Source organism: Amblyomma mixtum, unplaced genomic scaffold, assembly GCF_055824585.1.
Source record: "Amblyomma mixtum isolate Tamu unplaced genomic scaffold, ASM5582458v1 scaffold_27, whole genome shotgun sequence".
Taxonomy (NCBI): domain Eukaryota; kingdom Metazoa; phylum Arthropoda; class Arachnida; order Ixodida; family Ixodidae; genus Amblyomma; species Amblyomma mixtum.
This window is the reverse complement of record NW_028317724.1, coordinates 432,549-458,087: the sequence shown is the minus strand read 5'-3', so window position 1 is coordinate 458,087 and position 25,539 is coordinate 432,549. Positions and strand designations below refer to the sequence as shown.

The 25,539-nt window shown below is 47.3% G+C and overlaps 1 protein-coding gene and 1 pseudogene across 6 annotated transcripts in view; one reads left to right on the top strand and one right to left on the bottom strand.

Annotated features, from left to right (window-relative positions):
• Positions 1-25,539, top strand: part of LOC149324514 (uncharacterized) — a 168,507-nt gene that overhangs the window by 6,697 nt on the left and 136,271 nt on the right. The gene's annotated exons all lie outside the window — the stretch shown is intronic.
• LOC149324517 (uncharacterized) lies at positions 10,320-17,834 on the bottom strand (annotated as a pseudogene).

Here is a 25,539-nt window from a genome sequence, read left to right as displayed (position 1 = left end):
GCAGCGTCATAGATTGTTTGAAACCACGGTTCTGATGTTAGTTGAACTCAGCAAAGCCAACTTTCTGCATTGCTTGATTTCTGATGTTAGTGTACATAAATTATATGCTTTTTACAGCGCTAGAATGTAGTTGGGAAGGCGATGCGGATCTTGTAGGTAGACTACGATGAACAATGGAAGATTGCCATACGTCTCGTTGGCGGGCAAGTGGCACGGCACGATTTTGTTCCCCCTCCCACTTGTGTACGTCACCGTTTGTGTGGAGCTTGTTTGTTTGTTTATTGTGCTTAAGACAGTACAGAAGTAGTGCCAAGGGGCAGAGGCAAAAGGCGATAGCAATGAACGCCTGACTGGGCCAATGTCCCTACAAAACTTGCAGCACAAACAGCACACACACAGGAATGAAAATAAAGCAAACTTGCAGATGAACAGAGGCAGTCTGTCGTTTACAGAGGAAATTAAAAAGAGCGGGATTGAAGCCAGAACTAAGTAGTCAAATTATACAATTGTGTAAACTAAGCACAAAATAAATTGACAGAATAAGTTGAATAATAAAATACAGAACCAATCAGTGGGCAAAAACTCATGCAGTAGAAAATAATAGGATCACAGGACAACATTGAATTATGATATGCTATTCGCAAGCAGCATCATTGACCAAATACTGTAGGTATGCTTACAACTTATACAGAAAATAAATTTTCCCCTTTTTCCTGAAGGAAATCAGAGAAGAACAACCATTAATGATTTCGATTAAAGGCGGGAAAAGATTCAAACAGTTAGGAGTTTGCCACTTGAGCAGTTGCATACAATAATTCGTTCTAATGAAAGGTTTAACAAAGGAGTGGTGTCTGAACGTGTAATAAGGTAAATTCTTAGTGTAAGTAGAAAAGAAAAGTTCGCTATTTGCTTTCACCTCTAGATAGATAGCTTCGGAAAGCCGCTGGTAATACAAGGCTTCAAGTTTCAATATACCATCTTTAACAAAAAGCTCAGACACGTGTTCATAAGACGATAGGCCATGAATAAATCTTAAACCTTTCTTTTGAATCAGATATAATTTATTAAGGTTAGATTTTGAAGTTACGCCCCAAACAAGTAGACAATAAGTCAACCGGGAATGAATTAAGGCGAAATATAGCTGGCGTTTTAGGTTCTTTGGAAGGTAAGCTTGAATTCTGTTTAGCATGCAAGACGTATAATGTCCTTTCCTAAAGTGCAGGAAAAAGTTTAATAACTTACGTCGTTTTTTTTCTCGGACCGCCTCAGAGCAGTTGCGTGCAATACAGAAGCTAGTAGAACGTTAAGTTGGGCGAGTTGGTACAGGTTCATGGTTGAAAAACAGCGCACAGTAGACTAGAGGCAAGAGTAAAGGCAACGACAGGACAAGCGCTGAACTCACAACTAAGGCTTTATTGCGAAAACCTGGGTATATAAGGAAGGCATAATACATCAAAACGAAATTGAACAAACAAAACTATGACAAAGATAAAACTAGCGTGCGCCCGAAGCCCAAAATCTGCCAAGAAACGTGATCTCGTTATAACTTAAAGCAACCGAAGGTTTGCTAACGCAGCCCCGTTGCTCCGTTGCGATGAAGTATGCTTCTGCTACCTCCCGTGTAGTTTGATCTCTGTGAGAATACAACACCTTTGCTTGGCTTAACAAAGCAGTGCACTTTTCTTCTTGTTTTTCATCACTGCGCACCCCTTACAATGAGTAACAAGATAAGATTGGCCATTGCCTTTATCTAGATTGTTGTTGTGTTCTTGCAAACGCTTGTTCAAGCAACGGCCGGTCTTTCCGATGTAGCGGGCTCCGCCGGAAAGGGGAAAGCTGTAGACGACACACGTGCGGCAGTTGACGAACGGATCCGTGTGCGCGACACTGCAACCTTTTTTCTTTTTCAACACTTTCTTCCTTTCTATCCTTTCCTTTCTCTTCCTTTCTAAACAAGTGTGTGCTGCGATAGAAAGGAAGAAAGTGTCAAAAAAGAAAAAAAGGTTGCGGTGTCGCGCACACGGATCCGTTCGTCAACTGCCGCACGTGTGTCGTCTACAGCTTTCCCATTTCCTGCGGAGCCTGTGCTACTCACCGCCTCATTACAGGAGGTATTCCCGGGCCTGAAATGGGAACAGTTGGGGATAAGAGTTAATGGAGAATACCTGAGTAATTTGCGATTCGCTGATGACATTGCCTTGCTAAGTCACTCAGGACATGAACTGCAAAGCATGATCAATGAGTTAGACAGGCAGAGCACAACGGTGGGGCTAAAAATTAACATGCAGAAAACCAAAGTAATGTTCAACAGTCTAGCAGGAGAACAGCAGTTTGCAGTTGGTAGCCAGGTGCTGGAAATAGTAGGAGAATATGTCTATTTAGGGCAGGCAGTGGCAGCTGATCCAGATCTTGAGAGGGAAATAACTGGAAGCCTAAGAATGGGGCAGAGCGCATATGGTAAGTTCTCTCAGATCATGAATGGGAGCTTACCGATACCTCTCGAGAGAAAAGTATACAACAGCTGTATCTTATCAGTACTCACCTATGGGGCAGAAACGTGGAAGCTAACAAAGGGGGTTCAGCTTAAGTTAAGGACAACACAGCGAGCTATGGAAAGAAAAATGATCGGTGTAACTTTGAGAGATCAGAGGCGGGCGGAGTGGGTGAGTGAACAAACGCTGGTTAATGACATCGTTGTCGAAATCAAGAGGAAGAAGTGGGCTTGGGTAGGGCATGTAATGCGAAGGCAAGATAACCGTTGGTCCTTAAGGGTAACGGAGTAGATTCCAAGAGAACGCAAGCGTAGCAGGGGGTCGCAGGAAGTTAGGTGGGCGGATGAGATCAAGGAGTTGCGATCACCCGCAACTAGCGGGTGACCGCAACTGGCGAAGGAGAGTTAATTGGCGGGACATGGGAGAGGCTTTTGCCCAGCAGTGGGCGTAACCAGGCTGATAATGATGATGACACATTGGCAGCATCGGCGGGAAACTTTCCAAACCAACCGGTGCCTGGTCACTCTCCCGGTCAGTTCAGTTCAGTTCAGTTCAGTTTATTTCCTTAAAGACCCCTATTCAGGGGTATTACATAAGGGGTGGGGCTACAGATATAACATGAGGTTTGGTTTAATCGAAAATCAGCTGCGTTAACTCTTGGTGGAATCTTGATGGACAGGTAATGGATGCGACTTGGTGGGAAAGGCCGTTCCAGTGGGATGCTGCTCGGTCAAAAAACGAGGCCGAGAATGCAGTGGTACGGGAGCGTGGACGAACAACTTGAAGCGGATGACCAGTGCGTTGGGATATGTGCATGCGGCGTACGATGTAGGGTGCTTCGTGCAATGAACTGTTGAAGAATTTATGAAAAAGGCAGAGACTAGCAATGCGCCGGCGATGGGAAAGAAGTGACAAGTTAATTTCAGCTTTTAAAGACGATACACTGATGTCGTAGAGTATGCGGAATGAATGAAGCTAACAGCGCGATTTTGAACTTGTTCAAGGTTAGCCTTCAGATAATTTTGATAGGGATCCCCGATGGCTGATGCGTATTCAAGTTTAGGTCTTATCAGTGACTGATATGCTAGTAATTTTAAGTCTTTTTGGTGCATAGCGTATGTGGCGTTTGAGGAAACCTAGTTTTTTGTTGGCCGATGAAATGATGTTCACAATATGCGCATTCCAGGACAGGTTAGTTGATAGTGTGACGCCTAGGTACTTAAATGTTTGCACAGATTCTATTGGTAGGCTGTCTAATGTGTAAGCAGAACGAAAAGGTCTAAGACTTCGGGTGAATGACATGAGCTTACATTTGTTAGGGTTAAGAGTCATTAACCACTGGTCGCACCATTCTTTTACACTGTTAAGGTCAGTCTGAAGAGCGTTTTTGTCTGAGATGTTAGTTACTGTACGATAAATAACGCAGTCGTCAGCAAATAAGCGGATTGAGGAAGACACATGCAAGGGTAAATCGTTAATGTATATTAAGAAAAGAAGAGGACCAAGGACGGACCCTTGTGGGACGCCTGAGGTTACGGGTAGGGGGCTAGACGACTGGCTGTTTATGAGCACAGATTGAGTACGATTAGTAAGAAACTGTTCTAGCCACCTTAAGACATGTGGGTGTAAATTTAGAGGGAAAGTTTTAGCAGCAAGCGTCGGTGGGATACTTTATCGAATGCTTTAGCGTAATCTAAAAATACTGCGTCAGTCTGGATGTTACAGTCAAGATTTGCATGCAGGTCATGTAGAAAAAGTGCCAACTGTGTTTCACATGAAAATCCTTTCCTAAATCCATGTTGTGAAGAGTGAAAGAAGTTGCTAATATCTAAGAAGTTCATGATTTGCGAGTATATGACATGTTCCATGATCTTGCACGGCACGCTGGCTATAGTGGGATGGGACGATAATTCAAAGGGGAATTTTTATTGCCTGATTTGTAGACGGGAACGACCTTTCCCACCTTCCAGTCGTGAGGCAAAATACCTGTAGACAATGACTGCGAAAATATGAGGCACAAGAATTTTGCAGAGGTATGTTTGGTATTTTTTAACACTTTCGAGTTGATTTCGTCGATGCCGGCTGATGATGAGAGTTTAATATTTTGAATTTGGGAAGCGACACCATCAACCGAGAACATTGTGGCCGGCATGTTATTCGTTATGTTTCTGGGAAGGGTAGACGCGGAAAGTAGGCCGGTATCCTTGGTAAATACAGATGAAAATGCGTGATTAAACAAGTCTGCACTGTCAGCATCTGTGATTATTTCATCACATTCGTTAGTGAGAATAACTTCACGGGGCTGTTGGGGGTTTATTATCTTCCAAACTTTTCTGGGCTGTGACGTAGGATGTTAGGCAAATCATTTTGGAAAAAAGAGTGCTTTGCGTCGCGGATAGCTGCTAGATAATCTTTTTCGGCCGCGTAGTATTTATTCCATGCTGAAGTGCTCGGTCTAAGTTTGGCTGCGTGGAAAAGTCTTTTTTATTTTCTATTCGTTTTATGGACCTTGTGAACCATGGTTTGTGGCGATTTTCATGAAAAGTGGTTTTCGGAATGAATTTTTTTGTTAGTTCGTGTACCTTAGTTTTAAATATAGTCCAGTTGTCTTCAGGAGATCTGTTATGAAATGATGCTTCAAAGGATGGAAGGAAGGCAGTTAGTTCATTATTTATGGCCTCATAGTTCCCTTTATCGTACAGGGCGATAATTTTCTTGTGAGTGACACGTGGTGTTGGAGCAAAGGAAAATGTGGCATGGATTACCTTCTGATCACTGATCTCTGGTAGCAAACAAATAGACGTTAGGCTTTCCGGGTTGTTTGTTAGTATCAGGTCTAGAATAGTGGCGGAGTTTTCTGCTACACGTGTCGGCTCCGAAATGAGTTGCGTAAGGTTAGAACTAAGACATACGTCAAGAAAATACTTCAGAAGAATGGCCTGAGGGGCGAGTTGGTGCATGATGAAATGAACGGCGGCGCAACAAGGACACTTAACAAGAGAGGGCACACCACATGCGCACACTACCAACTGTTTATTGCATGGAAAGGTGGCATATTTAAACATACAGCTCAGGCATGACACTCATCGCATTATCGCACAGACCCAACACGTGGAAAAGAAACAGCATCATCAGGAAAAAGACAAGAACCCTTAACCTCTGCAGAGAAAAAACTAAAAGATTTTGATAACAGAACTTTGAGCAGGCCATCTCGTAGCAAAAGCAGAGTCAACAATCGTAGCAAAAGCAGAGTCAAACAAGAGAAGCAAAAGCAGTCAAAAAAAAAATACAATCGTAGCAAAGGCAGCGTCAAACGTATAAAGCAAAAGCAGTCAGAACCCGAGAAACAACAAAACGGAAAAAAAAACAGTAACAAAGTTAACAACCCGCCTAAAACAAACAACAGACGGCCGCTAGAAATGCAGGGCTGAAAAGATGCACAGCGCATGGCGTTACAAAAAACTGTCAAGAAAGGACACTTCATTTCTACGGAGGGATACTGAGGAGTCGCTAACACAAGTGCTTCCCATCTTATTGATCATAAAGGCCTCAAGAATTTCGCGTGCCACCTGATCGCGACTCCTGCCAAGAATCCTTACTCCGTTAAGCACTGGCTCACACTTGCAATCTTTACAATGTAGGGGCAAATTCGACCCTCCTCCGTTTTCTAACGACTTTTCGTGTTCCCGTGTTCTGTCGTTAATGCAGCGACCTGTCTGGCCTATATAGACCCCCCCGCAGGTCAGTGGGATTTCGTACACCACTCCGACGGCACAAGAAACGAAATGCTTGCCGTGCCTCTTTCCGCACATGGCTTTCTTCTCTTCGCTGATCCGCGAGCATAACCCGCTCAGCTTTCTTGGCGCAGAGAAAACGACAGGAACGTCGTACCGGCCAGCAACTTTCTTCAAGTTGTGCGCCACACGGTGTATATAAGGGACCACTTGTGGTCGCTTTGATCCCGGCTTAGCATGGAATTTTTTCTTCTTTCCTTTCATTTTTTGAAGGAGGGTCTCAGTGAGCACAGGTACTGTGCTCACATGGCTGAGGCTAGCTTTAACAATCAGATCGAAAGGCTTCAAATGGCTGGCTTCCCGTGTTCTGTTGTTTGTAGCGTAGCGGAGACCCTCCTTCAAAAAATGAAAGGAAAGAAGAAAAAATTCCATGCTAAGCCGGGATCAAAGCGACCACAAGTGGTCCCTTATATACACCGTGTGGCGCACAACTTGAAGAAAGTTGCTGGCCGGTACGACGTTCCTGTCGTTTTCTCTGCGCCAAGAAAGCTGAGCGGGTTATGCTCGCGGATCAGCGAAGAGAAGAAAGCCATGTGCGGAAAGAGGCACGGCAAGCATTTCGTTTCTTGTGCCGTCGGAGTGGTGTACGAAATCCCACTGACGTGCGGGGGGGTCTATATAGGCCAGACAGGTCGCTGCATTAACGACAGAACACGGGAACACGAAAAGTCGTTAGAAAACGGAGGAGGGTCGAATTTGCCCCTACATTGTAAAGATTGCAAGTGTGAGCCAGTGCTTAACGGAATAAGGATTCTTGGCAGGAGTCGCGATCAGGTGGCACGCGAAATTCTTGAGGCCTTTATGATCAATAAGATGGGAAGCACTTGTGTTAGCGACTCCTCAGTATCCCTCCGTAGAAATGAAGTGTCCTTTCTTGACAGTTTTTTGTAACGCCATGCGCTGTGCATCTTTTCAGCCCTGCATTTCTAGCGGCCGTCTGTTGTTTGTTTTAGGCGGGTTGTTAACTTTGTTACTGTTTTTTTTTCGTTTTGTTGTTTCTCGGGTTCTGACTGCTTTTGCTTTATACGTTTTACGCTGCCTTTGCTACGATTGTATTTTTTTTGACTGCTCTTGCTTCTCTTGTTTGACTCTGCTTTTGCTACGATTGTATTTTTTTTTTACTGCTTTTGCTTCTCTTGTTTGACTCTGCCTTTGCTACGATTGTATTTTTTTTTGACTGCTTTTGCTTCTCTTGTTTGACTCTGCTTTTGCTACGATTGTATTTTTTTTTGACTGCTTTTGCTTCTCTTGTTTGACTCTGCTTTTGCTACGATTGTATATTTTTTTTTGACTGCTTTTGCTTCTCTTGTTTGACTCTGCTTTTGCTACGATTGTATATATATTTTTTTCCTGCTTTTGCTTCTCTTGTTTGACTCTGCTTTTGCTACGATTGTATTTTTTTTACTGCTTTTGCTTCTCTTGTTTGACTCTGCTTTTGCTACGATTGTATATTTTTTTTGACTGCTTTTGCTTCTCTTGTTTGACTCTGCTTTTGCTACGATTGTATATTTTTTTTTTGACTGCTTTTGCTTCTCTTGTTTGACTCTGCTTTTGCTACGATTGTATTTTTTTTTGACTGCTTTTGCTTCTCTTGTTTGACTCTGCTTTTGCTACGATTGTATTTTTTTTTTGACTGCTTTTGCTTCCCTTGTTTGACTCTGCTTTTGCTACGATTGTATATTTTTTTTTGACTGCTTTTGCTTCTCTTGTTTGACTCTGCTTTTGCTACGATTGTATTTTTTTTTGACTGCTTTTGCTTCTCTTGTTTGACTCTGCTTTTGCTACGATTGTATATTTTTTTTGACTGCTTTTGCTTCTCTTGTTTGACTCTGCTTTTGCTACGATTGTATTTTTTTTACTGCTTTTGCTTCTCTTGTTTGACTCTGCTTTTGCTACGATTGTATATTTTTTTTGACTGCTTTTGCTTCTCTTGTTTGACTCTGCTTTTGCTACGATTGTATTTTTTTTTTGACTGCTTTTGCTTCTCTTGTTTGACTCTGCTTTTGCTACGATTGTATATTTTTTTTTGACTGCTTTTGATTCTCTTGTTTGACTCTGCTTTTGCTACGATTGTATTTTTTTTGACTGCTTTTGCTTCTCTTGTTTGACTCTGCTTTTGCTACGATTGTATTTTTTTTTGACTGCTTTTGCTTCTCTTGTTTGACTCTGCTTTTGCTACGATTGTATATTTTTTTTGACTGCTTTTGCTTCTCTTGTTTGACTCTGCTTTTGCTACGATTGTATATATTTTTTTGACTGCTTTTGCTTCTCTTGTTTGACTCTGCTTTTGCTACGATTGTATTTTTTTTTGACTGCTTTTGCTTCTCTTGTTTGACTCTGCTTTTGCTACGATTGTATTTTTTTTTGACTGCTTTTGCTTCTCTTGTTTGACTCTGCTTTTGCTACGATTGTATTTTTTTTGACTGCTTTTGCTTCTCTTGTTTGACTCTGCTTTTGCTACGATTGTATATTTTTTTTTGACTGCTTTTGCTTCTCTTGTTTGACTCTGCTTTTGCTACGATTGTATTTTTTTTTTGACTGCTTTTGCTTCTCTTGTTTGACTCAGCTTTTGCTACGATTGTATTTTTTTTTTGACTGCTTTTGCTTCTCTTGTTTGACTCTGCTTTTGCTACGATTGTATTTTTTTTTGACTGCTTTTGCTTCTCTTGTTTGACTCTGCCTTTGCTACGATTGTATTTTTTTTTGACTGCTTTTGCTTCTCTTGTTTGACTCTGCTTTTGCTACGATTGTATTTTTTTTTGACTGCTTTTGCTTCTCTTGTTTGACTCTGCTTTTGCTACGATTGTATTTTTTTTTGACTGCTTTTGCTTCTCTTGTTTGACTCTGCTTTTGCTACGATTGTATTTTTTTTTTCTGCTTTTGCTTCTCTTGTTTGACTCTGCCTTTGCTACGATTGTATTTTTTTTTTGACTGCTTTTGCTTCTCTTGTTTGACTCTGCTTTTGCTACGATTGTATTTTTTTTGACTGCTTTTGCTTCTCTTGTTTGACTCTGCCTTTGCTACGATTGTATTTTTTTTTTACTGCTTTTGCTTCTCTTGTTTGACTCTGCTTTTGCTACGATTGTATTTTTTTTTGACTGCTTTTGCTTCTCTTGTTTGACTCTGCCTTTGCTACGATTGTATTTTTTTTTTGACTGCTTTTGCTTCTCTTGTTTGACTCTGCTTTTGCTACGATTGTTGACTCTGCTTTTGCTACGAGATGGCCTGCTCAAAGTTCTGTTATCAAAATCTTTTAGTTTTTTCTCTGCAGAGGTTAAGGGTTCTTGTCTTTTTCCTGATGATGCTGTTTCTTTTCCACGTGTTGGGTCTGTGCGATAATGCGATGAGTGTCATGCCTGAGCTGTATGTTTAAATATGCCACCTTTCCATGCAATGAACAGTTGGTAGTGTGCGCATGTGGTGTTCCCTCTCTTGTTAAGTGTCCTTGTTGCGCCGCCGTTCATTTCGTCAAGAAAATAATTTGATTCAGTGTTAGCAGCCGTTTGGGTACGCCAATCAATATTTGGGAAGTTAAAGTCACCGAATAGTAGGATATGTGCATTAGGGTGTGATGTAGCAACGTCACACAGAATTTTATTTAATTTTGTGCAGAAATCAGCATTACTGTTTGGATGGCGGTAGCAGACACCCAGCAATACTGTTTGGGGCGAGGCTCGAATGAGAAGCCAAAGAATTTCCAGATCTGAGTCAAGGTTGATTGGCGTACAAGACAACTGCTGGCTTGCTGCTATTAAACCCCCCCCCCCCCCCCCCCACCTCGTGTTTCTTTACGATCTTTGCGATAAATGTCAAAACCGGGAAAGTCTGTCTGTATTTCATGGTCGCTAACATCGTTGGTCAACCAGGTTTCTGTTAGGATGAGCAAGTTACTATCAGATGATGACATGAGGTTGAATACGGTATCGCGTTTCGGAAGAAAGCTACGAATGTTGGTAAAGATAACGGAAAATGAAAGCTTGCGCTAGGGCGTAGGATGGGAACAGTTTTTTACCCTGGTATCGCGAGATGATAGCTATGAGATTTCTTTGACTGTTTCTGATGATGCATCGTAGTAATAGCGCTTCTGGCCAATGAAAAGAGTTTTGAAAGGAAGGGCGAAAGCTACTTTTTTCTTTTTTGCAAACGCAACAAGGTGTTTGCGGGCAGTTCTCACAGGCCGTGAAAAATCTTCGCCGATACTAATATCGGTACCCTTCAACTTGCGTCCATTAGCCAAGATGAGCTTTTTAGTTTTGTGGTATGTGAGCTTTACGATGATTGGACGGTCTGTGCTGTCAGAATGGCGGCCGATGCGATGAGCACGTTCGATTTCTTTTGTGTCTAAATTTATGTTTAAAAGGGTGTTGCATTCATCAATTATTAGTTGTTCGGATTGGGCAGAGGTTTCAGATGGGTTTGTGTCGCGTATGCCGTAAAATATCAGGTTGTTTCTTCGGGATCGGTTTTCTAAATCATCAATGCGGGTTTCTAAACTGCATATGAGCTGGTTAGTTTGGACTGTTTCACCTTTGACGCTGTCAATTTCTGTTTGCAGAGCCATTAGGTTTTCGTTCTGACTCTACTTGAGCCATCCTTTGGCTCAGATCAAGTATTTTCTTGTCTGTAGCTAGGAGTTGGTGCTTCAGATCTTGTGTTTCCGCGATTAGAGTGTCCTGACCGGCATTTAATTTTTGTAGTTCACTTAGTACGGCGGCATTATCGTTAGGGCCGGGGTTGGTTTCAATGTCCCCCGACAACAACAGCAATGAACGAATCACGGAGACATATTCAGTTACAATGGCAAGGCACATCTGAGGTCTCGGTAGCTGTATCAAAGCGTAATTGCTAGATTTTTTAGAAAGGGATTCCGTTTTACTAACCTGCATGGCGAAAACCATAGGGTTAGCTGGCAGTGTTGTGGCACAACCACCGAGCCCACAGAGTGCTGCTGAAGGTCGCTGCCCTTTTATATGTTGCTGATGGATTGCTGTCCCTGTCGCTTGGGCCGCCCAATGTCGGTCGAGTTCCCAGGCATCCACTGTTGGTGCTTGCGCACGTGTTGCAGCGGCGATGACAGTCATGATGCCGATGTCCAGTTCGCTTTGTTTCCACTCCGGCGCATGCCTCGATGGCACACACCAGTGCGAAGTCAGCAGAGCGGGCAACATGCAAGTGACTGCGGCGATGAGCACCTGCATGGCGAAAACCATAGGGTTAGCTGGCAGTGCTGTGGCACAGCCACCGAGCCCACAGAGTGCTGCTGAAGGTCGCTGCCCTTTTATATGTTGCTGATGGATTGCTGTCCCTGTCGCTTGGGCCGCCCAATGTCGGTCGAGTTCCCAGGCATCCACTGTTGGTGCTTGCGCACGTGTTGCAGCGGCGATGACAGTCATGATGCCGATGTCCAGTTCGCTTTGTTTCCACTCCGGCGCATGCCTCGATGGCACACACCAGTGCGAAGTCAGCAGAGCGGGCAACATGCAAGTGACTGCGGCGATGAGCACCTGCATGGCGAAAACCATAGGGTTAGCTGGCAGTGTTGTGGCACAGCCACCGAGCCCACAGAGTGCTGCTGAAGGTCGCTGCCCTTTTATATGTTGCTGATGGATTGCTGTCCCTGTCGCTTGGGCCGCCCAATGTCGGTCGAGTTCCCAGGCATCCACTGTTGGTGCTTGCGCACGTGTTGCAGCGGCGATGACAGTCATGATGCCGATGTCCAGTTCGCTTTGTTTCCACTCCGGCGCATGCCTCGATGGCACACACCAGTGCGAAGTCAGCAGAGCGGGCAACATGCAAGTGACTGCGGCGATGAGCACCTGCATGGCGAAAACCATAGGGTTAGCTGGCAGTGCTGTGGCACAGCCACCGAGCCCACAGAGTGCTGCTGAAGGTCGCTGCCCTTTTATATGTTGCTGATGGATTGCTGTCCCTGTCGCTTGGGCCGCCCAATGTCGGTCGAGTTCCCAGGCATCCACTGTTGGTGCTTGCGCACGTGTTGCAGCGGCGATGACAGTCATGATGCCGATGTCCAGTTCGCTTTGTTTCCACTCCGGCGCATGCCTCGATGGCACACACCAGTGCGAAGTCAGCAGAGCGGGCAACATGCAAGTGACTGCGGCGATGAGCACCTGCATGGCGAAAACCATAGGGTTAGCTGGCAGTGCTGTGGCACAGCCACCGAGCCCACAGAGTGCTGCTGAAGGTCGCTGCCCTTTTATATGTTGCTGATGGATTGCTGTCCCTGTCGCTTGGGCCGCCCAATGTCGGTCGAGTTCCCAGGCATCCACTGTTGGTGCTTGCGCACGTGTTGCAGCGGCGATGACAGTCATGATGCCGATGTCCAGTTCGCTTTGTTTCCACTCCGGCGCATGCCTCGATGGCACACACCAGTGCGAAGTCAGCAGAGCGGGCAACATGCAAGTGACTGCGGCGATGAGCACCTGCATGGCGAAAACCATAGGGTTAGCTGGCAGTGCTGTGGCACAGCCACCGAGCCCACAGAGTGCTGCTGAAGGTCGCTGCCCTTTTATATGTTGCTGATGGATTGCTGTCCCTGTCGCTTGGGCCGCCCAATGTCGGTCGAGTTCCCAGGCATCCACTGTTGGTGCTTGCGCACGTGTTGCAGCGGCGATGACAGTCATGATGCCGATGTCCAGTTCGCTTTGTTTCCACTCCGGCGCATGCCTCGATGGCACACACCAGTGCGAAGTCAGCAGAGCGGGCAACATGCAAGTGACTGCGGCGATGAGCACCTGCATGGCGAAAACCATAGGGTTAGCTGGCAGTGTTGTGGCACAGCCACCGAGCCCACAGAGTGCTGCTGAAGGTCGCTGCCCTTTTATATGTTGCTGATGGATTGCTGTCCCTGTCGCTTGGGCCGCCCAATGTCGGTCGAGTTCCCAGGCATCCACTGTTGGTGCTTGCGCACGTGTTGCAGCGGCGATGACAGTCATGATGCCGATGTCCAGTTCGCTTTGTTTCCACTCCGGCGCATGCCTCGATGGCACACACCAGTGCGAAGTCAGCAGAGCGGGCAACATGCAAGTGACTGCGGCGATGAGCACCTGCATGGCGAAAACCATAGGGTTAGCTGGCAGTGTTGTGGCACAGCCACCGAGCCCACAGAGTGCTGCTGAAGGTCGCTGCCCTTTTATATGTTGCTGATGGATTGCTGTCCCTGTCGCTTGGGCCGCCCAATGTCGGTCGAGTTCCCAGGCATCCACTGTTGGTGCTTGCGCACGTGTTGCAGCGGCGACGACAGTCATGATGCCGATGTCCAGTTCGCTTTGTTTCCACTCCGGCGCATGCCTCGATGGCACACACCAGTGCGAAGTCAGCAGAGCGGGCAACATGCAAGTGACTGCGGCGATGAGCACCTGCATGGCGAAAACCATAGGGTTAGCTGGCAGTGTTGTGGCACAGCCACCGAGCCCACAGAGTGCTGCTGAAGGTCGCTGCCCTTTTATATGTTGCTGATGGATTGCTGTCCCTGTCGCTTGGGCCGCCCAATGTCGGTCGAGTTCCCAGGCATCCACTGTTGGTGCTTGCGCACGTGTTGCAGCGGCGATGACAGTCATGATGCCGATGTCCAGTTCGCTTTGTTTCCACTCCGGCGCATGCCTCGATGGCACACACCAGTGCGAAGTCAGCAGAGCGGGCAACATGCAAGTGACTGCGGCGATGAGCACCTGCATGGCGAAAACCATAGGGTTAGCTGGCAGTGCTGTGGCACAGCCACCGAGCCCACAGAGTGCTGCTGAAGGTCGCTGCCCTTTTATATGTTGCTGATGGATTGCTGTCCCTGTCGCTTGGGCCGCCCAATGTCGGTCGAGTTCCCAGGCATCCACTGTTGGTGCTTGCGCACGTGTTGCAGCGGCGATGACAGTCATGATGCCGATGTCCAGTTCGCTTTGTTTCCACTCCGGCGCATGCCTCGATGGCACACACCAGTGCGAAGTCAGCAGAGCGGGCAACATGCAAGTGACTGCGGCGATGAGCACCTGCATGGCGAAAACCATAGGGTTAGCTGGCAGTGCTGTGGCACAGCCACCGAGCCCACAGAGTGCTGCTGAAGGTCGCTGCCCTTTTATATGTTGCTGATGGATTGCTGTCCCTGTCGCTTGGGCCGCCCAATGTCGGTCGAGTTCCCAGGCATCCACTGTTGGTGCTTGCGCACGTGTTGCAGCGGCGATGACAGTCATGATGCCGATGTCCAGTTCGCTTTGTTTCCACTCCGGCGCATGCCTCGATGGCACACACCAGTGCGAAGTCAGCAGAGCGGGCAACATGCAAGTGACTGCGGCGATGAGCACCTGCATGGCGAAAACCATAGGGTTAGCTGGCAGTGTTGTGGCACAGCCACCGAGCCCACAGAGTGCTGCTGAAGGTCGCTGCCCTTTTATATGTTGCTGATGGATTGCTGTCCCTGTCGCTTGGGCCGCCCAATGTCGGTCGAGTTCCCAGGCATCCACTGTTGGTGCTTGCGCACGTGTTGCAGCGGCGATGACAGTCATGATGCCGATGTCCAGTTCGCTTTGTTTCCACTCCGGCGCATGCCTCGATGGCACACACCAGTGCGAAGTCAGCAGAGCGGGCAACATGCAAGTGACTGCGGCGATGAGCACCTGCATGGCGAAAACCATAGGGTTAGCTGGCAGTGCTGTGGCACAGCCACCGAGCCCACAGAGTGCTGCTGAAGGTCGCTGCCCTTTTATATGTTGCTGATGGATTGCTGTCCCTGTCGCTTGGGCCGCCCAATGTCGGTCGAGTTCCCAGGCATCCACTGTTGGTGCTTGCGCACGTGTTGCAGCGGCGATGACAGTCATGATGCCGATGTCCAGTTCGCTTTGTTTCCACTCCGGCGCATGCCTCGATGGCACACACCAGTGCGAAGTCAGCAGAGCGGGCAACATGCAATTGACTGCGGCGATGAGCACCTGCATGGCGAAAACCATAGGGTTAGCTGGCAGTGCTGTGGCACAGCCACCGAGCCCACAGAGTGCTGCTGAAGGTCGCTGCCCTTTTATATGTTGCTGATGGATTGCTGTCCCTGTCGCTTGGGCCGCCCAATGTCGGTCGAGTTCCCAGGCATCCACTGTTGGTGCTTGCGCACGTGTTGCAGCGGCGATGACAGTCATGATGCCGATGTCCAGTTCGCTTTGTTTCCACTCCGGCGCATGCCTCGATGGCACACACCAGTGCGAAGTCAGCAGAGCGGGCAACATGCAAGTGACTGCGGCGATGAGCACCTGCATGGCGAAAACCATAGGGTTAGCTGGCAGTGCTGTGGCACAGCCACCGAGCCCACAGAGTGCTGCTGAAGGTCGCTGCCCTTTTATATGTTGCTGATGGATTGCTGTCCCTGTCGCTTGGGCCGCCCAATGTCGGTCGAGTTCCCAGGCATCCACTGTTGGTGCTTGCGCACGTGTTGCAGCGGCGATGACAGTCATGATGCCGATGTCCAGTTCGCTTTGTTTCCACTCCGGCGCATGCCTCGATGGCACACACCAGTGCGAAGTCAGCAGAGCGGGCAACATGCAAGTGACTGCGGCGATGAGCACCTGCATGGCGAAAACCATAGGGTTAGCTGGCAGTGTTGTGGCACAGCCACCGAGCCCACAGAGTGCTGCTGAAGGTCGCTGCCCTTTTATATGTTGCTGATGGATTGCTGTCCCTGTCGCTTGGGCCGCCCAATGTCGGTCGAGTTCCCAGGCATCCACTGTTGGTGCTTGCGCACGTGTTGCAGCGGCGACGACAGTCATGATGCCGATGTCCAGTTCGCTTTGTTTCCACTCCGGCGCATGCCTCGATGGCACACACCAGTGCGAAGTCAGCAGAGCGGGCAACATGCAAGTGACTGCGGCGATGAGCACCTGCATGGCGAAAACCATAGGGTTAGCTGGCAGTGTTGTGGCACAGCCACCGAGCCCACAGAGTGCTGCTGAAGGTCGCTGCCCTTTTATATGTTGCTGATGGATTGCTGTCCTTGTCGCTTGGGCCGCCCAATGTCGGTCGAGTTCCCAGGCATCCACTGTTGGTGCTTGCGCACGTGTTGCAGCGGCGATGACAGTCATGATGCCGATGTCCAGTTCGCTTTGTTTCCACTCCGGCGCATGCCTCGATGGCACACACCAGTGTGAAGTCAGCAGAGCGGGCAACATGCAAGTGACTGCGGCGATGAGCACCTGCATGGCGAAAACCATAGGGTTAGCTGGCAGTGTTGTGGCACAGCCACCGAGCCCACAGAGTGCTGCTGAAGGTCGCTGCCCTTTTATATGTTGCTGATGGATTGCTGTCCCTGTCGCTTGGGCCGCCCAATGTCGGTCGAGTTCCCAGGCATCCACTGTTGGTGCTTGCGCACGTGTTGCAGCGGCGATGACAGTCATGATGCCGATGTCCAGTTCGCTTTGTTTCCACTCCGGCGCATGCCTCGATGGCACACACCAGTGCGAAGTCAGCAGAGCGGGCAACATGCAAGTGACTGCGGCGATGAGCACCTGCATGGCGAAAACCATAGGGTTAGCTGGCAGTGCTGTGGCACAGCCACCGAGCCCACCGAGCTCCACATCATCCTGACGATGCCCACTGCAGGGAAAGGCCTCTCCAATTAACCCTGTCCTTTGTCTACCACCGCCGTGGTGGCTCAGTGGTTATGGCGCTCGGCTGCTGACCGGAAAGACGCGGGTTCGATCCCAGCCGTGGCAGTCGAATTTCGGTGGAAGCGAAATTCAAGGGGCCCATGTACTGTGCGATGTCACCCAACTTCGCGCACTTATAGCGTGACGTTCCCAGACGCCTTAGAGCGTGTGGGGATAGCGGTCTCGGACTCAAAGGAGATGCCCTCGACTCAGCGTAGCAAGCTCGTTGGAAACCAGCTACCGAGTGACAAGAGGTTTTTGGTCGCTTGGTGCCCAGCTTTCGCTGGGTCGAAAGCCGGAGAATGGGTCGGAGCCAAAGGTTCACGAACAAAACGGTTTTTATGCAGCAATGAGACGATACAGACGTTTTCACAATCACTGGTACAAACACATACAAAGTGATTAACAAAACAATGCAACACGTGCAAAGTTACACTCGAGAGAGAATACAATACTCAAAGGAAATATTGCACCTGAAGTGCACTAACACAAGAGAGAGGTAAACAAAACAAAACACAATTTGTTCACCGGGCACTGCGACAGTCCGACGACCAGAGGTCCACCACAATGATGCCGTCCCGCAGACTGGCGCACATTGCCTCGTTGGTCCGTGGCTGGCCGAGTGGTGTTTTCCCGGGATACAAGCGGTCGCGCTCTCCGAAGCTTAATCGGCGGCTTGGACTAGACTGGCAGCGGCCAACGCCCTTATATAGGCTTCGTCTGCGTCTGTTTGTTCTACGCGCCAAAGTAGGCGCGCACTTACACGCAGTGTCGGCCGTGCAGTCTCCTTTTCTTTCTCGCGCCGGCGGCGCGTCCTCATTGGTGAAAAGCCGGGAGTCGCTTCGTGGAGCTTCTCGTAATTTCCGGCGTGGCGCCGCCGCCGACGGGTGAGTGAACAGGGGGGAGGGCATGTCTTAACGCACGCAAGGCTACGCCCTTTCCCCCGGTTTGCGGTAGAAGCGAATATGACGTTCTAGAGAAATATGAGTCATGGCTGACTCATTCCTTCCGGCGGGCGGTGGTGGAGGGGCCAGCCCATGGAGGAAGGAAAACTAAGGAGAGGCCCTTCGTATTCCCAATGCATTGACGAGAATGTGGCGGAAGTGAGGTCAAAATTTAGGCTTAAAAAGTCGGGCCACTAGCAACGTTGTCGTTGTTGCTAAGAAAACTCGGGCCACTAGCAACGGCGTACGGCGTCGTTAGCGTCGTTGTTGCTAGGGGCCCGAGTGTTTCTTGGTGGCGGTGGACGGGCTTTCGGCACGGTGTGTTCGGCCTTGCGTGTTAAAGTCTACATGCCTGGCGTCGTGACGTTACGCACGCATCTAAGATTGCTTTTAAATGCAGCCAATAACCGCTCATTTGATATTTTGTTCGTCAAACTTGGTGTCGCTACGCGGAGCGATCGATGCATTGAAATGAATATCGCGAAAAGGTGGCACTCCGGAACCGCGCTTCGACACGCGAAGAAGCGTTGATTGTTTTGATCAGCGAACTTTCGCACCTCACCAAACAGCACAGAAACATGAAGCCGCTCTCGGCGATGCTGAGCTGCATTTCGAAGGCCACACGGCGGGTGTACGGTAGCCCGAGGAGGATGGTGAACTGAGCTATAAGCGGCGCGCAATGTCGTCTTTCTTCGCCTGGCGTCTGAAAAGGTTCACCGCACCTGTGCGCCGGTCTGCGGCTAGGTGCGCGCTTACGGGGAGGGAGGTGTAGGAGTGTAGCGGCGAGCGGCGCGGTTTTTTTGATACCAAGCGCTTGCGAGCCGCGCGCGATCCCCGCCCCGTAGCTCGGTGGAGAAGGCAGATAGTGAGGAGAGCCGAGCCAACTTCCGGTTACGGGGCGGCTTCACAAAACGTGACGTCAGGGCCTCTCCTCAGTTCTTTCCTTCCTCCATGGGCCAGCCACACTATAGCCACACACACAGAATGCTAGTCGCCATCCAGGGGTTTCCTCCTCCCCCGTTTTACGGCCGCGCTGGCGACATGCGTCCGCGCGGCGATGATTTTGTTTCTTTTTTCAAAAATGCGTCGAATTTTGTGACACACGTTAAAGAACCCCAGGTGGTTGAAATTTCCGGAGCCATTCACTACGGCGTCCCTCATAGCCCTAGTAGCTTTGGGACGTTAAACCCAATAAACCAAACCGAATCTTTGCCAGTCGCAGCCACCATATCCCCGCGAACTTCTTAATCTCATCCGCCTATCTAACTTTCTGCCGCCCGCTGCTACGCTTGCGTTTCCTTGGATTCCTGTCCGTTGCCTTTAAAGATCAGCCTTGCCTTCTCATTACGTGCCCTGCCCGAGCCCATTTCTTCCTATTGATTTTCACTAGGATCTCATTAAACCGCGTTTGTTCCCCCACCCACACCGCCCACTTCCGGTCTTTTAACGTTACACCTATTATTTTTATTTCTATACCTCGCTGCGTTGGCCTTAGTTTATGCTCAACCCTTTTCGCTAGCCTCCACTTTTCTGCCCAGTAGGTAAGTGCCGATAAGATACAGTTGTTCTGCACTTTTCTCTTGAGGGATATTCGTAAGTGCCTTTCATGATCTGAGAGAACCTGCCATATGCGCTCCACCCCATTCTTATTCTTTTAGTTGTTTCTCTTTCGTGATTCGGTTGAGCGGTCACTAGCTGCCCTAAGTAGACGTATTCTTTTCCCAGTTCCAGCACATTACAAGGGATTGTGAACTGCTGTTCTCTTGCGAGACTGGTGGATATTATTTGGGTTTCCTGTGTATTTTTATAGCCATCGTTCTGTTCTAGCCTGTCTGGCTCACCGAGAATGCTTTGCAATTTATCTCCTGAGTGGCTTAGCAAGGCAATGTCATCAGAGAATCGCAAATTGCACAGGTATTCTCCATTAACTCTTATCCCCAACTGTTCCCAATCCAGGCCTCGGAACGCTTCCTGTAAACAGGCAGTGAACAGCATTGGCGAGATCGTGTCTCGCTGCCTGACGCCCTTCCTTGTTGGAATTTTATTGCTAACTTTAAGTAAGACTATAATAGTTATAATCCCGGTCAGATATTCTCCAGTATTTTGGAATAAGGCTCTTATACACCCTGCTTCCGCAATGCCTGCATGAATGCTGATGTTTCCACTGAGTGAAATGCTTTCGGGCAATCAATAAAGATTATATTCTAGGTGTTTCAAGGATACGGTTTAAGATTAAGAAGTTTGTGGAGATACAGTGGCCACAACTGGCAGAGCACAGGGTTAAATGGAGAGACATGGGGGAGGCCTTTGCCCTGCTGTGGGTGTAGTCAGGCTGATGATGATGATGATGTTTCATTCATTCATTCATTCATTCATTCATTCATTCATTCATTCATTCATTCATTCATTCATTCATTCATTCATTCATTCATTCATTTATTTATTGGTCTTTGTTGCAAAAAATGTACGCAAACACTGCCCGGACCCATAGCCAACGGCTAGTAACGGGTCCAATGGAAAAAAAGGTATACAAACATGCAGGCAACAATGTACCAAAATAAAGACAGTAAGTTAGTATAAAGAATGCTATACATCACTCTCAACACTTGTAAGAGCATCAACAAAAGAAATACATATATTACAGATTATATAAACAAAGAAACTCAGATCAAACAAAACGCGTAGAACTTATACAAAAATTAAGGCATCACAAAAAGCGAAGGGAAAATAGCTGTTAAGTATTTACAAAGCATCACAAGGGTACAACACACAAGAACAGGATAAAATGATTTCAGTGCACACTTTTTAATCACAAACATCCTTAGAATAGACACAAATGTACAAATCTGTAAATAAATCAAGGTATCAGGATTCGGCTACATGCAAATAATACCTGGCAAATATCTAAGACGACTATTAAAAAATGAAAGTATGAACTCAAAGTGTGTCATTCTTTTTAAGGTAATAATTTTTTATTCTAATGGAGAAGTTGTAGGCAGTCTTTAGGTCATGTGGTAGATTATTCCAAACTTTTACGCCCGTAAACTCTAGGAGACGCTCTCCATATACATTTCTTTTCACTGGCAAGTTAAAATTGCCGTACGTGCGGCTCCGTGTTGGAAGTGGCGGGATGTTAAATATTGATATGTCAAACGGGAGGTTGTTTGTTATTATTTTATGGACACATTCAGCAGTTCTTTTCTCACGAAGTAAATTGAGGGGTAATACGCGTAGTTTAGTAAATAGTGCCTTACTGCGTACAGTGTAACTAGAAAATGAAATTATTCTAAGTGCTCGCTTCTGTAACTTTTTAATAGGCTCTAGGTATGTGCTATACGTCCAGCCTCACGACTCGATGCAATATGAAAGGTGAGTATGTATTAATGTGAAGTATAGGACACGGAGGATATTGATGTCAAAGTATTCGCGCGTCTGGAGAAGAGCATAACAACCGGAAGCCATCTTAGTGCAAGTCGCCTCAATATGATGTTGCCAGTGTAAATGTTTATCCAGTGTGACTCCAAGATATGTAAAATTATTTGTTGACTCAAGCTGGGACTGGTTAATAGTTAATGTAATATCAGTTGAAAGAATTGATTTTTTCTTTGAGTGAAACAGTATGTATTTAGTTTTCTTAGCATTGATTGTTAATTTGTTTATGAGAAACCAGTCAGAGATTTTTTCCAGTTCTATATTTGCTATGCTTTCAAGTTCGACCGTATGATGAGCAGTAACTACAATGGCAGTGTCATCAGCATACATGATGGCTTTGGATGAAGCTAATACCTTGGGCAGATCATTTACGTACAGTAAAAAGAGCAGCGGACCAAGAGTAGACCCCTGGGGAACCCCTGTGTGTAGGCGCTGAAGGGATGAAGAGAAAGATTTCATTGAAACAATTTGTTGGCGGTTTGTGAGGTAGCTAGAGAAAAAGTCAAGCACCTTATCGCGAAATCCATATGTTTTTAGTTTATTTAGCATAATGTCATGGTTAACTGTGTCGAAGGCTTTCTTAATGTCCAGAAAGATAATTGCTGCGAGCCTGTTATTGTGTAAAGCATCATTAATTGCCTGGGTAAGAGTGATGACTGCTGAGCTGGTGGAGTACTGTGGGCGAAATCCGTGCTGCTCTGGGCATATAATGTTATATTTCTCAAGAAACTGATGAATACGTTTGTAAAGAATTTTTTCGAATATGGTATTAATAACACTAAGTACAGAGATAGGTCTGTAACTAGAAGGAAGACTAAGTAATTTTCAAAACTAGGCGTTTTGGCGTATAATTATGGCTCTTGCGGAATAATATTAAAATGGCTGGCGGGCCCCCTAGCGCCGTTAAATTGTCTTAAGTAGTAGGATAGTCAGCTAATATCTGATTATAAACCTTTCAACTATGGCAGCTAGGCAACCGGTTGCAATTACCGATGTGTAGGCGGTCGTTAGCAGTAACCATATCTGTGTTAAGAATTTCGAAAACGTGATTATCCTCGGCGCTGTGGCTCGACAAAATTTGGCTACGTAGCGTATGTATACCCTCCCCCGCTTTAATGCCGCTTGACGCTCTGGGTAAATAAATAAATAAATAAATAAATATGTGCGCATCGAAAAACATGCAGGCAAAGCAACCTTTCCAGTGGACGTAACTAGTGAGCCCAAATTTTGTCGAGCCACAGCACCAAATGTAATATCATTTTCTAAATTCTAAAAACTGATATGGCTATTACTAAGGACGGGCTACAAATCTGTATTTACAAATAGGTGTCTTACTCTAATCATTAAAAAAGTTAATTATTAAATATGAGTTAACTAGCTTACCACTTAAGACGATTCACAGGTTTTTATCGTGTAAGCCCCCATCGGTAATATTATGCTGATAAAGCCATATTTTCCCTGAAAAAACCTATTTTTGAGAATTACTTAGTCGTCCCTGAAGCTGCTAATGTAGAGGTTGGTTACATTCCGCACCATTCTCTATCCCCTGATAGTATGAATGCGCTCTACTGGCGAGTATCCTTTACGAAAGCGTGCCTGATCAAGGTTTTCCTGACTGTAATAGCGATTACCTTAGTAAATACCTTGCAAACAGCGGACAGTAAGATCATCGGTCCGCAATTTTTCGAGTCGTTGACGTTTCCTTTCCTACGGATTAAGATGATGTTAGGGCGTTGCTAAGCTTCTGCTACGCTCGATGTCATATGGCATTTCGTATACAGGATCGCTAGTTTTTCTAGCACAATCTCCGCAACGTCCTTCAGAAAATCTTCTGTTACCTCATAATCACCAGCTGCTTTCCCCCTTCACATTGCTTCTAAGGCTTTCTTTGCTTTCGCTTTCGTTACTGGCAGGATGCTCATTTGCTGTGTGGTACTGCCTCTCTAATTAACGTCCCGATTACCTTAACTGCGCGATAGATTCGTTGTAGGGCTCTTCGGCTGTCTTACCCCTATTGCTAATGACATATCTTTCTTTGATCTCAGGAGAACCAGCGCAAAAGGACAACGGACACAAAAGAAGGAGGACGCCACGGACACACGCGCTTCTGTCCTCCTCCTTCTTTCTCGCCCGTTCTCCTTTTGCACACTGGTTCTCCTGAGATCATGTTGACCAACTAGCGCAACAAACAAGCGTTGCTGATATCCTTGAGCAGGGTGTGTTGCTGGGCAAGTTGGTTTGTCATCCTGAACATGCAGCGCTGGCAGACGAGGGACACAGGAGAGACGACACACAGAGGGCGCTGAACTAACAACTTTTATTTCGAAGGAGGGCGATCCGCACGTTTTATACGGTACCCAAAACCCGTGATTGTAAGGCACACCGGAAGTGTAGCGAGGGAAACATTTACTGAACAGTGATTGTAGGATGAGTATCAGAATGATTGCTGACTTGAGCATTCCTTAAACCCAAGTTTTTGAGATCGTGACTTAGCCATGAGGAAAGTGTGCGGGAAGTTGGTGCCGGGAGTGTTTAAGAGGAGCAAAAGGCCAACCGGAAAGTGATCTGCCAGGATCTTCTTCATCATGTGAATGAAGACCCCGATTTTTTGCCCAGCACAAGGCGGTAACGCTGCCTCAGGGCCCCTAAAGCCACGACTTGGCCCCTCCAGAGTTTTTCTATTCCCTAGAATAAAATCGACGCTCAGGGGAAACTTCACGGATCGGTAGAGGCGGTTCAACAGGCCGTGACGAGGGAGCTAAACAGCATTCCGGTCCAGGCGTTCCTGGAGGCGCACGAAAACTGGAAAACTCATTGGCAGCAGCGTGTAGATGCGGAAAGGTGCTGCTTTGAAAAATTCTAATCGTTTGTACTATTGTCATGAATAAATTTTATTAAAAAAATGAGTCCTACTACTTTCAGAACAGACCCTGTATAGATGGGCCCACTCCACAGAGGGGAAAAACTTGGTTACGCGGGTTACGGCAGAGCGGCTCAGCGCATTCAGCGTCCTGATTTGTCTTCCCCGGGCGATGAAGGATCTCAAAGCTATACTCCTGGAGAAGCAGGTTCCAGCGAGCCAGTCTAAAGATCGGGTCCCTGACATTCATTAGCCACTTTAATGGTTGACAGTAAGTAACAATTGTGAAAGGGCGTCCGAAGAGGTATTAACGAAAGTGGCGCACACTGCTGGGCATTCTCGTTCGGCTGCCCCGTAATTCTGCTCAGCCGCGTTAAGCTGTCTCCTCGCTTAAGCTACCGGATGTTCCTCGCCGTCGTGAATCTGTGACAGGACTGCGCCTAGGGCATGCATAGATGCATGAGTCGCTAGTAGTATGAATGGTTGGCTGAAATCTGGGAAGCGAAGAACAGGTGCTTCCACAAGTTCGTTCTTTAGTTCCTGAAAAGGTCCCTCAGCCTGATGAGACCATGAAAAATGTTATTTGCTCGTTAGTGCGGTCAGTGGCTTGGCTACTGCAACGAAATTAGGAATGTGACGCCTGTAATAGGCGGCAAGACCAATGAACTGGCTGACTTCTGTTTTGCTCTTCGGTCGCGGGAAACCTTTCACGCACTCTAACTTTTCTGCATCAGGCCGGACACCTGCGGCCGAAACAACATGTCCTAGGTATTTAACCTGTGGTTTCAGGAATTGGCACTTGGCCGGCTTCAGCTTAAGTCCTGCCTCTCTAATGAGACCGAAAACCCGTTTCACATCCCGCAAGTGGCTCTGAAAGGACTCACTATAAATAATGATTTCATCTAGGTACACATGACACAGCTTGCCCCGTAGGCCTGGGAGTATGACGTCGGCCATTCTCTGCCATACTGCCGCGCTGTTTACGAGTCCCGTCGGCGTAGGGTTCCATTCGTAGTCCCCGAAAGGACTGTTGAAAACTGTTTTTTATTTGTCACGGGGATCCATCTCTATATGCCAGTATCCACTCGCCATGTCCACAACAGTCTAATACTTCGCTTTCCCAAGCTGCGACAGGGACTCGTGATTGTTTGGCAACGGGTAGGGGTCCACCCTAGTAACCTTATTAAGGTCTCCGTGGTCAACCACGAAGCGGTAGCTTCCATCGGGCTTCGCTACCAGTGACGCTGGTGCGCCCCACGGCGACGTGGAATGTTCGATGATGCCGGCCCTGAGCAAGTCACCTATCTGTGCTTCCATCTGCTCCCTTTTAGCGAAAGGGATCCTATAGGCTCGACGGTAGACGGGAGGAGCGTCCCCAGT